Raw genomic sequence first — 16,352 nt, 5'->3', positions numbered from 1 at the left:
AGGTGGGGTTATGGACATTGGGGAGGGTATGTGCTATGGTGAGTGCTGTGAAGTGTGTAAACCTGGCGATTCACAGTCCTGTACCCCTGGGGATAAAATATATTATATGTTTATAAAAAATAAAATTAAAAAAAATATTTAATGAGAAAATTTTGGGAGCTAGACACTGGGGATGTGGCAGGGAACAAAAAGATAGGATTTTACCTTCATGAAATTTATATTTGATTGGGGATTGCAGATAACTTAATGAATAAGAACACTGAAAATAAAAGTAATATTAACTTCTACAAAGGAAATAAAAAAGTTGAGTATGTCATCAAAAAAAGATTATTTGCTGAGATACTCTAAACAGAATCTGGAAATGCTCTCTGAGAAAGTGACATTTATTTGATCTCAAGGATCAAAATAGGGAGTTTCATTAAGATTTGGAAGAATAGTTAAGGTTAAACATCCAACTCTTGATTTTGGCTCAGGTCATGATCTCAGCGTCTGTGTTCAGTACAGAGTCTGCCTGAGTATCTCTGTCTCCCTCTCCCTCTGCAACTCAAACCCCCACCCCCAATAAATAAATAAATAAAACCTTTAAAAATTTTTGGAAGGGGAGAACTGACAGAACAATTATATGACTCTGACTCTATATGACTGTGAAGCAGTTAAATATTTTTCCATGTGGGGAAAGAAAGTTGTCTTATTAAACATGATCACAGTATGCAGTGCTACGAAAAGGTGATTAAAATCTCAGCAGCATACAATATGAAGCTTCAGTTTAGCCCAGAAATCTGCGTCAGTCCAGAGTCAATGGATCTAGACTAGGCGTGGTTAGAAGAGGTAGTGGGTCTGTCCTGCATCTCATCCTTCCGGGGCCAGCAGGCTAGATTAAGTGCATTCTTGTTTTGTTTTGTTTTTTTTTTAAAGATTTTATTTATTTATTTGACAGAGAGAGATCACAAGTAGACAGAGAGGCAGGCAGAGAGAGAGAGAGAGGGAAGCAGGCTCCCTGCTGAGCAGAGAGCCCGATGTGGGACTCGATCCCAGGACCCTGAGATCATGACCTGAGCCGAAGGCAGCGGCTTAACCCACTGAGCCACCCAGGCGCCCGATTAAGTGCATTCTTAAGATAATCGTAACAGAGGAGCAAGTGAGTAAACTGAGACAAACCTATTTCAAGGTTATGCCCAATCATGTGTGACAACATCCAGTTGTCTGGAGTCACATCGTTGAGCATAATGTCCAGAATGGAGTACGTGCACTCCTAGAGAGGTCAGGAAGCATTGTGAATATTTCTGAATAATAATATCTACCACGTGAGGGTTGCCTGGCTGGCTCAGTCAGTACAGCATGAGACTCTTGAGTCTTGGTGTCATAAATTTAAGCCTCACATTGGGTGTAGAGATTATTTTAAAAATAGTGAGGGGCACCTGGGTGGCTTAGTGGGTTAAAGCCTCTGCCTTTGGCTTGGGTCATGATCCCAGCGTCCTGGGATCAAGCCCCACATCGGGCTCTCTGCTGGGTGGGGAGCTTGCTTCCCTTCCTCTCTCTCTGACTACTTGTGATCTCTGTCTGTCAAATAAATAAATAAATAAATAAATAAATAAATAAATAAAATATTTTAAAAAATAGTGAAAATGCCTACTAATTAAATGAGAATAAAGGTAAAATTTTGAGGATCTATTAGCACTCAAAGCCAGTCCTTATGTGTCTTTCATCCTGCCTTTACTATTTTACTATTATTTTGCTACACAACATGAATGCATGCCGATATATCCTTACAAGAAGTAGGGAACACTACATAAAGCCATAGACACCTTTAGCTGAAGTTTGGGTACATAGGACTCTCCCTAAAGAACTATCCCTTGTTCAGAGTCCTGGGCAGATTATAAAACCTCAGTGATTTCCGCCTTCAATCTGAGAACAAACTTCTGCTAAATTAGTCCTTCCAGCAACCTCAACACTTCAAACTGTAACAAGGTTTAAATTGAAACAAAGAAATTCTTTAACCTCTTATATGGCTTAGTTACCATTCACTGTCCATTTGGTGATAAGAAATTAATACTTATTTGAAAAAATATTAATTATCACTGGATTTGAACTGGGAAATGGCTTAGTTTAGGTGACATTTCACACTACATAAAATCTGTAATTTAATTTATGACATTCTGAATAGTTAATAGTTAGAATATTGAGTATTTTTTGAAGTTTTTTAAAAGATCTTATTTGTTTATTTATTTATTTATTTATTTGACAGAGAAGAGACAGCAAGAGAGGGAACACAAGCAGGGGGATGGGACAGGAAGAAGCAGGCTTCCCACAGAGCAGGGGGCCTGATGTGGGGCTTGATCCCAGGACCCTAGGATCATGACCTGAGCCAAAGGCAGATGCTTAACAACTGTAGGAGCCACCCAGTTTCCCCAATCTTTTGAGGTTTGAAGGCTGCTAATGTGAGACATAAATTTTAAATTTTCATGTAAAATAAGTTTATGGCTTTTAAAATTAAGAGTTAACAAATGATGTAATACATTAGTGACGATGATGTAAAGCTTCAAATATTGCACGATTTCTTAGGGTTTCATTATTTAAGGCTACAAATCTCAAAGAGGTGTTTGTAATTTAATGTTACTAAAAACCCAGGATTCAGGTTTGATATCTTCACAATGAGGCTACCATAAAAAATTAGTAGAATTCATAAGAATATTGTTAAGGTAATTTTAGCTCCGAAGTCAAACTATTCCAAGTCCCTTTGTAGGCGTCCAAACTTGAAAAAGGTAGACAGTTGTAGTACAAATCGAAGTCACAAGAGGGTAGTCTTTCCACAGGAAAATGTTAATGTTTTTTTGTTTTCCTGTTCCATCAGCACTTAACACTATTAAATTTCAAATTGTAGAGACTATGTTGATTGAAGTTAGACTTTATGACCTACAATTTTTATAACCACAAGTATTTAAAGCTGTTTTGCTGGGGGGATAATATAATAAAATGAAATAAGTGGGGATAGACCATGATACATTTATAACCATAACACACTATTTCAGTAGTTCGGATTTCTTGCTTAAATAAGTAACATTTATCTAAGTAAATCCATTTTTCAAAGAATGGCATGTTTGTGGATTTTTAAAGAAAAAGCAGATCGTCTCAAATCATACATAGATTCCATTAGTTTGAGTTAACTGTCTTCTTCTCTCTTTAGAACAAATGTACATTTCCCCCCCACTAATTTGCTACGCGACTGGTTTTGTTTTTTATTCTATTTGAGTGCTTGGTTGAAACTATTTACCAGGATCTGTACCAAAAGAAAATGTTTATTCCTTTTTTGCCTTTAAATTCGAGTAGTCCAGTGTGTCAAAGCTCTATTGTCCTATAAACTAGGAGCTGTTAATTTGCATCCCAGATCTCTTACTAATTAGCCAAGCAGTATAGTTTATGGAAACCAATGTGATTCCACTGATTTCACTTGTTTTACCTGTAAAATGAAGAGCTTGAATATCTATACTTGGAGGCGTTTCCTTTACTTTTTCCTTCCCCATTCTTTTTTCTAACGCTGATTTCGTCACGATTTTACACGGCGAAGAAGATCATAAAAAGCAAGAGTTAATTCATGCTGTATCTGATTCGATTCTTTTCTAGATTTGCTTTGATAAGGATATTGTTTTTCCGTGAAGCAGATTTAAATGCCAACTGATTTCAAACCAACAGTGTTTAAAAACGGTTGGTTTATCTTATTTTTCCTCCACTGCTCCTTAAAATTCTCACTCAAAGCATGAAAGAACATAGAATCAGGAATCAGGACTTTAAATCAAAGGTAAAATGAGAGATTAATAACTTTCTTCTTGTCTCAAAAGCCCATCCCAAGAATTGTATGTACTAAAAAGAGTGGAGTAAATTATAATCTAAAATGTTAGCCCCCAGACTTATTTAAATTATGCTCTTAGCACACTAAGCAGTGAATTTCTCTTTATGAAGAAATTGAGTAAGGGGTGCCTGGGTGGCTCAGTGGGTTAAGCCTCTGCCTTCGGCTCAGGTCATGATATCAGGGTCCTGGGATCGAGCCCCACATCGGGCTCTCTGCTCAGCAGGGAGCCTGCTTCCTCCTCTCTCTCTGCCTACTTGTGATCTCTGTCTCTGTCAAATAAATAAACAAAATCTTTAAAAAAAAGAAAAAAAGAAAGAAAGAAATTGAGTAAGGGGACCGCGTGTTGGGATTACCTGGATGTCACTGCCCATGCTCCCTGTTTGCTGAGGATGAAGGCAGCTGTTTCAGGAGCTGTCCTCTTCTTCAGCAAGTGTAATATGAACAAAAGATGAGAGACTGACCTTTCCAGCTCTAGGGACATGATTCTTCAGTCAGAGATGTGCAAATAGCCAGGCTTCTTGACTGGAGCTTCAAAACAATATCTCAAACTCAATTTTAATTAGCAATAAAAGAGCTATTTACTTGGAAATGATGTTGTTACACAGGTGTGTTGCTGCTGGAAAAGCCATTCTACCACTCAGCTCAACAATGTGCATATGTTCATCTTGTTTGACTTGGTTTATGATTAGATGCAGTAGTGCTGGCAAATAAATTGTTTCCGAAATGTTAACTACCTCATGCAGAAGAATGGTTTGCTATCTTTTTAGTATGTGGGTTTGTTCCATTCATTAGACAATTTCTGTCCTCTAAATTTACCCAAAGACAAAACTGTACAGAATCTCAGTCCCTCACTCTCTGTGAGGATAGAGAAAGAGGAATCAGAGCATAAATACGAATAGGGAGACCCCTTTTTACAAGATGGAAATTTAGCTTCTCTGTTCTCCCTATTCCTCTTATCGCTTAAGGCTAAGGAGGCAGAGAAAAGGAAGTGAGCAGAAGGAATATAGAGATGTAGCACATCAGGCAGGTGGCTAAAGTGATTCTAAGATGCTCTATGGATCTACAGAACCAGAAATAGATGCTAATGGCCAAAGATTTACATAGCTTTGCCTCACTGAGAGGAGCGATGTGGGGTAAGGAAACTAGGACAGTAATTTTCAGCTGTTTTCCTCACCAATAGGCAAAAGGCTAAATAAAGCAGGCAAGGAAGGAAACTAATATATACCTAGTCCAACTATATACCAGGTGCTCTGTCAAAGCCTCAAAATAACCCTGAAAAGTTGATGCCATTAACTCCATTGTTCAAAAGAGGAAACAAAGGCAGTAGAGAACTTGAAAAATTTGCCAAAGTTCTCATTAGTGCCAAAGCATAAAAACCCAAGCATACGTTTTTCAAAGGCCAACTATCTAAAATAGTTTTAAGAACTCTAAGCTGCTTTTCAAAAAAAAAAAAAAAAAAAGACCCAACCATCCCTTGCTGACCTATTCTCACGATTTCTATACCAGGTTTCTTTGTCTAGAACTCTTCAATGGTATTTTTCTTTTGTTACAGAAAAGAATAAAAAGTTCTTTGTCAACGAAGACCATACCAGAATTAGGGCACCTCAGTTTCAACGAGGTTTCTTTCTCAATAATATATTTCCCTTTTTTTCTTCTTGCCAGGGGAAGTAAAAAATGCTTCATGAATATTCAGAAAGTGAGATGTTCTGATAGCTACTATCACTCACCTATAAAGCAATATTGGATGAAAATAAGGAGTTGGAGCATTCTGAAAATAAGGAAACCGTGGAACAAAAGACACCTAATACATTGAATTGGTATTTAAAATGCCCATGGGCCCTTAGCTCAGTTCTCATAAATATATATCAAACTTCAAATCATCTCTGATTAAAATTCTCTGATTTATTAAACATACCTTCATCAAAAATTTAAAAATATTTTAATACCATAAGCATTAAAGAAATTTCTGGTCAGAACAGCGAAAATCTGATATTTGCCAGATTCATTTGATATTGCCCTCTTCCCAAAGCAATAAAGAATAATGGTAACAGACAAATAAAAATAAAGCCATTCATAAGATATTGTGTAATGACTAAATGAGCATGTGTCAGAGGAAATGAGAATGAGGAGCAGTCAGCCCTGACCTCTTTCCTTTGCCCGGGGCATCAAAGGGGTATTCTATTTCAATGGCAGTTTATATTCCACTTGGACATTTTTGGAAAATGCCATTTACATTCTAAGAAAATGAAATAGATACATTTTCTTTAAAAAAATATTTTAGTACTTTTAATGAAAACTACAGATATCGGGGCCCCTGGGTGGCTCAATCAGTTAAGCACCTACCTTCAATTCAGGTCGTGATCCCAGGGTCCTGGGATCAAGTACTGCTTTGGGCTCCCTGCTTATCAGGGAGTCTGCTTCTGCCTGGCCCTCTGCTCCTTCCCCCTCTCCTGTGCTCTCTCTCTCTGCTCTTTCTCTCACTCTCTCAAATAAATAAAATCTTAAAAAAAGCTACCCATGTTGTAGGTAGAATGAACTTGGAAAACACTGTTCAATTATGAACACAGTTCAGAAGGAGTTGAACTTAATCTTCAGTTCTTCTCCAAAGGACGTTATTTTTGTCCAAAAATGGGGAGGTTATGAGACTCCTTTATATTTAAAAATAAATGACTACCATGAAAGTACCTCTGTTTCTTGAAATAGTTTAGTATTTTTAAAAAATGAGCTTTGGATTGACTATTTCAAATATACTCATTAAATTACACTATCACTAAAATGTTTAGGGTTGTTCACTCATAACACACACACGTGAGTTTGGCACTTAACTATTATAGAAGCCTGAGAGCCAACAGATCTTCTGTCTCAGTAAGTGGAGATGTGTGTAATGGAGGGGGCATCAGTTTTCTGTTAAAAATATATTAGCTAGATTCCTTAGCAAAAAATTAAAAAAAAAATAGTGGATGAGATTTCCTCATCCACTGGTTCTCAGCCTTGACTCCATTCAGCATATGAAAAGCTTTTCCTTTTTTTTTTTTAAAGATTTATTTATGTGTATGTGTGTGTGTGTGTGTGTGTGTGTGTGTGAGAGAGAGAGAGAGAGAGAGAGAGAGCATGAGCAGAGAGAGAAAGAGAGGAGAGAGAGAATCTCAGGCAGACTCCCCACTGAGCACAGAGACCCTGAGATCACAGCCCTGAGCTCATGACCTGAGCTGAAATCAAGAGTCAGACATTCAACTGACTGAGCCACCTAGGCACCCCCCATATCTGAAAAGCTTTTTAAAATACTGAGTCCAGTGTTCCACCCCAAGAAAACCTTGTACACCTTGCCTCTACTATGTTCTGGGATTTAAAAAATCTTGGGTGACTCTTAAGTTGCAACCATCATTGAGGGCCACCGCCTAAGTGCTATGTTTTGTGACAATCAAGATTCCTTATTGCCTCCCATGGCACTTGTATTCATCAATTCAAGAGGCTGTAGCAGAAGACCATTTCAGACTCTCCCCATCCATTCCTGTACTATGGAACAATTCTGTCCCATGTTTGGACTGACCAGTGAGTGAGTGACCAAGCTTCTTTGAGTTGGAAGCTTTCAGTTCTGAAAAAAACAGTGAAAGATACAAAGTATCTCATTGCCCCCACCCATACGCAGCATCTGGCCCACCATATCTCTTTCCTTTAATTTTCTGTCCCAGATTTTAGCTTTTATCATAGAATTCCCTACACATTCCTATTGTTTTATTCACCTGCTTATTCATTTGATTGAGTGTTCTCTCTCATGATACAGTATAACCTGTGGGAGTAAGAAGTTTTCTTTCATTTCTTGTTACCTCAACACAATGCCAAGCACAGAACTGACCACCAAGAAAGACATTTGGTTTGTATAAATGAAAGAATGATTATGTGAGAGAGTTGTAAACTGGGAAACACGAAGTAGATGGGTGGTCATTCCAGAATAGCACCAACTCTGAGTTCCTTCCCACAGGTGCACTTTTTAAATAAGAGTGTGAAACAGTGAAGGATGGGAGGAATTCCTAGGGTAGTCCCTGATGAGATCGGCTGTTCCTATAGCTGGTGTCTCCCCTTGCTATGCATGACTGGGAGGATCATGCTTTAGATTGGATACATGTCCTTTTAACATACTCTGACTTAAATTGTGGGGGTTTGGGGTTATTATTTCTGCTTTAGGAAAAATTATGAGAAGAAAGGTCAAAAATGGAGATCAAGAAATTATCCTATAGTATCTTTCCCAAGCAGTAGGAGAATAGGCTCAGGATTTTCAATAGATACTTCCAAAGGATCAAACTCTGGCAATTATAGTCTAATATCATTGTGCTATTACAGATATTTTTCCAAGGATTTTAAATGACAACAGTTTCCACAGTAGAGATATTTATCTTAATATTCCAAAACATAGTATGTGGACAGAATTTACAAAGCAAATGTATGTATTATTAAGCAGTGGGTATGGATCTATTGTGTGTGCGTGTGTCTGTGTGTCAGTGTGTTCCTGTATACACACACATATATATACATATAACTTGGTTTTATTTGCTCTATGGAATATTTATAGTATATACACATATATATATATGTATGTGTATATAAAATTGTACATATGATTTATATATAATTGTATAATATATGTATGTAATATAATTGTATGGCATGTACTTATATGTGTACATATAAACACACATACATATACACACCATATATAAAATATAAATATAAATATAAATAAATATGCATGCATATTATAGAAGTCACTCTGCTATACCAGGGATTTTTGCATGCATTTTATGTTTACTCATACAAATGAGGAAACCAAGCTTAAATATACTTAAATATATTGTTTAATGTCAGTTAGCTAATAAGGAGGAGAGTCAGAATATTTATTCAGAGTTCCAATTATAGTCTCATTATAATATCTTAGTTTCTTTCTTCAAAGATTTATAAAGGAAAATGACCTAAAATACAGTTTATTAAGACAGTGTCAGATCTTTTACTGACAGGCACTGGAGATATATAATATTTTACTGTATACCAGTCAACATAGTCCAATTTCCCAGAAATAAATCTAGATGAACAGAGTATTTTTAGGTTTTATCTTATTGGTACAAAGGTATATCCACAAGCAATAAAACAGTTTAAATCTCATGAGGTATTTTTATGTTGCATATCTATTTTATGAGTATGAATTTTATTCATTATAGTAGAATATACAAAGTTTTAAATAAGCCAAGGATTCTTTCTCTTCCAAAGAAAAGTTTCTGCTACTGTGTTAATGATGCCTCACATCGGCAACTGATATATGGAACCTAATGACTTCCTAGAAAAAAATCACTTGTATTTTTCTTAAGTGTTATTTTTGTTACTCTTAATGAAAAAATAAGATAATTGGTGATAACCAGGGATAGGAGAAATGATAATGGAAGGCCAAGAGTGATGACAGAGTTACTATCTGAAATTTAAGTATTTTCTTGTAATGGTGGAGCATCTTTTTGGACAAAATATCATTCTACAAATGGGAAAAAAGCATAAATAAGCTGATAGTTTGGATATTGTGGTTATTCTTTACAAATAAAAGAGAAATACAAATAAATGTATATAATAACAATGGACTGAAATGACGGGTATAAATCTGTGCTTCCAATGAATGCCTTGCAAAAAATAGATACTCCATACTTCTGCAAAGAAGTAAATTTGGGACAAAACATCTTCATAGTAGCATCCTTAAGAAAACTTACTTATTCCACCATATCCATAATGTTCATATCCATAATCTCATGAGAATGTTTGATATATAAAGTGTAGAATATTTGCATCCAAAATATAGCACAAAGTGCAAGTTTTTCTATATGAAAAACAACGATTTTTAAAAATGTTCTTTGTGAATAAACTTCCAAAACCTATTGCTGACCATATTGACCAAAATATGACAAAATTTTGATACAATCTTATGCAATTTTCTGTAACCATCCTGTTTTTCTTTCCCGGTCACCTGCTAGTTGAGGTGCTATATGCTAACAAGAACAGTACAATGTATTCGGTTGAATTAAATCTGATATATACCCTCACATACGTATGCTTGATATGCAAAACCTATGACTAAGTCTCTTCAAGTGTTGAAGTATTGATGGTAGAATCAGAACTCTGTATATTCTTTAGTAATGATGAATAACAAAGAATATAATTTTGATGTCTGATTGCTTGTACTGCTTTCTAACATACCCTGTTATTTCTCAAAAAGAAGATAAGGCAAATAAAGCAAGGAAAATAGGATAGTAATAACATTTTGCATGAAGAAAATTAATCAATCAATCATAAGAATAAGAGGTTTCATAACACCGATTAGGTCATCCTGTCAACCCCTGAGGGCTGGTGTAGGACTGTCACTTGAAATCTCCTTTCTGATTCTTTATCAAAAATAGTTCCCAAAAGTGTCAAATGGAAGAGTATTGCCTCTGATATATTCATGTTCAGTGCTCAGAATAAATGTTATTAATATTTATTGCAGCATAACTTTCATTGTTATCATAGAGAGCATTTGAAAATGTTTTTGTATGATTGCAAATAAGGAAATCAGTCCTTCTAAGGGTATTTATTAGTTGAATAAAAATTCCCTATCTTGAAATCACAAAGGTTTGTTAGAATACTTCTTTGTTTATTCATTTGTTTAAAGACACATTTCAGACAGTGCAGGCCTCCTTCTACCAGAGATTTTAAAAAAAGTATTAACAATGAAAATCACTTTTAAGAACAAAGAAGTGAAAAATACAAAATTGAGAATCTGTGGACAAAACAGTAAGTCTCTAAAGGCCAAAGCAGGTCATAACAAAGAAAAGGGGGAAAAACTTGACCCAAGGCCCGGTGTCGTTAAATAAAGGTTTTTGAATGTTCTCAAATGAGAGTATCATGTAGTGATGCTAGACTTAAGACTTTTATTGGCTCAGGCAGGAAACTCTTATGTGTATGAGACTGTGCTTCCCAGGATGGATGACTATCTCGTTTTCCTGTTTTCACACCATTAAATATGACAAGGTTCCTGAGTACCACCATGATTCACTTGTGAACCTCTCAGCATTTTCCTTTTAAAAATTCCCCTTCTACTACCTATATGTCATATTTTACTTGCAATTTAAGATGAGATAATTTCATGTTAATTTCAAGTATCTGCTTCATCTTAATATAACTACTGTAATTTTGATGATTTTTAAATCCACACAATTTCCATATTCATCTGAATTTTTTAGCTGATGTATACTTTCATTAGTGTAAATGTTCTTCCAAAGTAGTATCTGCATAAAATACGGTTGTGTGTAGTTTATCAAAACATAGAGTTATGTAGATAGTCACAGCATAAAATGATCATGGATGATAGCAATTGATTACCGATAAAATGATAATGAAAAATCGATATCAATCAATGGATTGTGAAAACAATCCATATTTAGTTTCAGATTTTCATAAAACATCACCTATTAGGTGGGCTCAATGTTACAGATGAAATAGAGCTGTGTAACTGTGGTACCATTACTCATTATACAGATTGTAGGACATAGACCATTATGTGCCTGTGTGGCCCCTGCAAACTAATGACATTCCAGGCAGCTTACCTAAGGCCATGGACCTTTCTGGCCTAGTGCATCTTCCCTCCATCTGGGTTATATCAGCAATGAGATTGTAGACTTGCTTGCTAGAGGAACTAAGGCAACATTTGGAAGCCACAACTACTCACTTAAATGTATGTTTATCTCTTATAGCAATAACCTAAAAATGGTTTTACTTCTATAGGCCTTTTTGTAAACTTACAGTGCAAGACAGTATACAGTATGTGTGCACATGTATGTATATATATACATGTATATATGTATACATGTACAAATATGTATATACATATATACACAAATACAAACATACATATAAACACTATATATGTATATATAAAACATACATAATATACATGTAATACGTATATAGTATAAAATAAACAGAAATACAATATATCATATAATTTTTATATTTTCACATATATTTATAAATTTTTATAATTTTTCTTTACATTTAAATCATTGCAAATGAAGGTGAACTTCATTTTGTGGGACACAGAATTTACACACAAAAATTGTTTTAAGAAAAAAGTACAGGGGCGCCTGGGTGGCTCAGTGGGTTAAAGCCTCTGCCTTTGGCTCGGGTCATGATTCCAGGGTCCTGGGATCGAGCCCCACATTGGGCTCTCTGCTCAGCGGGGACCCTGCTTCCCTTTCTCTCTGTCTCTCTATCTGCTTGTGATCTCACTCTCTCTCTCTCTCTGTCAAATAAATAAATAAAATATTTTAAAAAAAGAAAAAAGTACAAAATTATTAATACAAAAATAGAAAATAGTATTTCTATAGAATAAGAAATCACAGCAAATTACAATAAAAAAAAAAAGTCAAGAAACACAAACATCAAAAAAATATCCGGGAAAACAACATATTTGTATTAACTTACTGCCTGATATTCATCCATAGTACTGGTTTTTGACCTCAGTATTATTGGCAGCATACTTTTTGATCATGTTATCAGATTACTATGATTTTGCAATACTTTCCACAGAGAAAAGAACGAGAATTGGTGTCTCTTTCAACACAGTTGGTTAAAATTTAGTTTCTATTATTTTGGTTGGGCTGCATAATATATGTGACTTTACAAAGATATACAGTTACCAATTATAGTACTGCACAATTTTATCCTTCACATCCCCCAAATTCTAAAACTTCTATTTTCTGTGACTCCCACAAAAAAATGTAAATGTTATGTATATTTCTAATCATCAAAACTATATTAATTGCCAAGTATAGGAGGAGATAATTTCTATTTGAAATAGACATCGATGAAGTATCCTACTAACCATTGGGTATGTCTAATGACGGGAAGAAATTTTCTCAGACTAGCTTCTGGCTCTTGACTTCTCAAACCTTGTTTCTCCTCCATCATCCACATATTTCAAGTGCTGGATGCCATTGGACATGCTCACATCACAATATGACCTCTAGCCGTGGAATGGTAATGATAAGTTGGCACAGTGAGTGGTAAGAATGTCCATGAAAGTCATTTTTACAGTAGACAAATAGCAATAATAGCTCTACACAAAGTGAGTTTGGATTGTATACATTTATTGTGTTAAACCCAAACTAAATGTATCACCAATTAAATTTCCCCTTTGGATTGCAAAATTTCCGAAGCCACTTTAAAATCATATACAGAAAAGATGTGGCGAAGGGTAAATCGATTGGAATGTGTTGGAGATCTTAAACAATTGCACTTAAATTAACTTCTTTTTGAAAATTTAATAAGAACATATGGCTTTATAAATATGCTGTTAAAGCCTCCCAGGCTTGGAAAAAGCCTGTGTAAATAAAAGGGGATCCCCGAACTTAAGCTTTATTAGCCCCACAGTGAGCTTGGGCTCTAATTGCAAATGTCAAGGCTTTTAGCATATTGCATATATTGATGCTTTTAAATAAATATGTAACATCTCTTTTAAATATACCAAAGGAATCTAAATATCATGATGATTCAGTACTACCATATTTATTTTTAAAATATATGAACAGGCTTTCCTTTTAGATTCTATATTTATACTGTTTTTCTCCTTGAACTAATTCCCTAGAGAATCTTACCCTAAAATATATATATATTGTTGGATATCATTTTGTCAAGGGTTCTCTCATACTTCTTAAACATTAAAAATGTTTATTTTAAATACAAAATACATAAAAATACAAAAATATGTATTGAGATTTTTGTTTATTTTCTGTTTCTGTATGTTTCTATATAGAATATTGCAAAATTTTTTTCTATAATGAAGTTATAATTATTATGTCTACATGCTTGATCAAAACAAATATAATAGTTATTTTGATAATATTTAAATTTTACAGATGCATCTTTTAATGAGAGATTTCTTTCATAAATCAGTGAGTGAAAATTACTTTTATTTATTCTTTTAAAGATTTTATTTATTTATTTGACAGACAGAGATCACAAGTAGGCAGAGAGGCAGGGAGAGAGAGAGGAGGAAGCGGCTCCCTGCTGAGCAGAGAGCCCAATGCGGGGCTCTATCCCAGGATGCTGAGATCAAGACCTGAGCCGAAGGCAGAGGCTTTAACCCACTGAGCCACCCAGGTGCCCCTGAAAGTTACTTTTAGAAGGAATCTCTGTTCAGCTTCCAAACATTTCCTAATTTTTTTTTTTTTAAGATTTAGTTATTTATTTTAGAGATAAAGCAAATGCACGTGTACATGCAATCGGGGGAGATGCAGTGGGGGATGGAGAGAATCTCAAACAGACTCCCAGCTGAGCATGGAGCCTGACTTGGGGCTCAATCTCACAATCCTGAGATCATGACCTGAGCGGAAATCAAGAGTTGGTCCCTCAAAGGAGCCACCCAAGTGCCCTTACTTTTCTTTTCTATAAATGTAAGCACTGTGAAATCCTCATAATGATCAATATGAGAAGAGAAGAAAGTTTGGTTATAGTCATGCCAACAGTTGAACTTTTTCTGAATTATATGGTGCATATCACACAATGATCTATTATTTGATTGGTTTGTATATTTTATCAATTATTTTCTCTTTCAAATTCATTAAAGACATCCCAATTTGAGAGATAATTTGTTTCTTAGCCATTCAAGTCATGTCCTTTCTCAGTTTCTTATTTCTGCTAAGTAAACAAGTAACTAACAAGTTTCCTCAGGGCTCACTTGGAAGAGCATGTAACTCTTAAACTTGTCGTCATAAATTTGAGCCCCACGCTGAGTCAGTGTAGAGATTATGTAAATAAATAAGTTCTCTCAAGACTTTCCCACGATTTTTGTTATTCTATTGTTATTTACTTTATTATTTAAAGACAACTTTTTTATGAAGCTAAAAGGATCAACAAGACTCCCATATAATTGAAAGTGGTATATTTTAGAGATCTTCGGATATATTTACATACTTTAGGATAAAAAAGATGTTGGGACATTAAAGCAAAACTGTCATACTCCCCCACTTCTCTATAATACATCTGAATTCTAACATCCAAAATGATCCCATTTCAAATGCCAGGTGTTTCTTTTTATGGAAATATGTGTAAGGAAAAGAAAGACATTAAGCTTTACTGCCAGTTTAGCATACCTTCACTAAAGGGATCTTCTCAGACATCAAATTTTATATTATAGGTTATTTGATGCCCTCAACCATTTTATACCCCAAGGTATAACGTTTGGTATGGTGGGAAACTATGTCCTTTTTTTTTTTTTTTTTTTTAATCAATTGTAAAATGTTACGTAGGAGAGGAGAACTGGTGTGATTTCAAATTGCAAGTGTATGCTCAAGCAGAACAATTTCACACAAAAAGTATACATCAAAATTACAGATCTAGATTAGAAACTTTCCACAGTCCCCTTGGAAGCTGCTTCTCACCCATTTTGAATGCTTATATCTTGCTTCCTTTCCATGACTCTTTAGATGATAGACTTAAGCTGATGAAACCCTGAGGTCTGAGCCATCTCTCTCCCAAATCTTTAAATCCAGACAACACATTTGGCTTTGGCCTTGCTAAACATATACGTATGACTGTAACTTACTAATGAGATATATCATTACAGGAGAGAAAATCCCCAATTATAAAAGAATTAATTTGGTATTCATTTTCAATAATTATAAAAATGTATACGAACATATGGCCATTTATTCAACCAAAATACTAGACCAGTGCTTCTCAAACTAAATTTAATGTGCATAGAAATCACTTGGATGTCTTATTAAAATACAAATTCTGATTCCATAGGGATTACATAGGTCTGTGGAGGGACTTGAGATACTGTAATGCTAAGAAATACCCAAGAGACTGTGCATAGACTAACTACACAATTAGTAATAAAACACAAGACCACATTTAAAATTGGGATTATATAAATATAAATATGAATATAAATATAAATATGATGTAAATATATATTCTACATAGTTGGTTAAAATTTACACCTTCTGGTGAGTGAAAGAAAAAGAAAAACTAAATGAAATGCCAAATATAGTCATGTTTACATTCTTATTATATCTCATGCAAAAATATTCTAATCCAGGGGTTCAAAGGAATGGTACCGCCCCACTAGAAAATAGGGGGGAATATGGGAATCTGGATCCACATAGATGATAAGCTTTTTTATTGTGAAATAGTAAGAACTGTTATATAATTTTTTGACATTTGCCACCTATGCACCACTTACAGAGAAAGACAGACTTTAATATCATAGTTTAAGATCTAATCAAGAGAGAGTTGAAATGATTAAAAAAAGGTCTGTCTATACCAATTCTCCATCCAGGCAGACATCTAAGACTTAGTTCTCTTCCACCTACATATCAAATAAATTTCCTTATATAATTAACTTCCTTAACAGTTCTTGCAAACTAGATTACACTTTGAAGCTAATAATCATAGATAAAACAATGATTCTCAATCCTATCAGATCTAACTA

The sequence above is a fragment of the Enhydra lutris genome, unplaced genomic scaffold (genome assembly GCF_002288905.1).
Source record: "Enhydra lutris kenyoni isolate GAN:26980312 unplaced genomic scaffold, ASM228890v2 scaffoldscaffold21, whole genome shotgun sequence".
Taxonomy (NCBI): domain Eukaryota; kingdom Metazoa; phylum Chordata; class Mammalia; order Carnivora; family Mustelidae; genus Enhydra; species Enhydra lutris.
Note: the sequence above shows the minus strand (reverse complement) of the source record.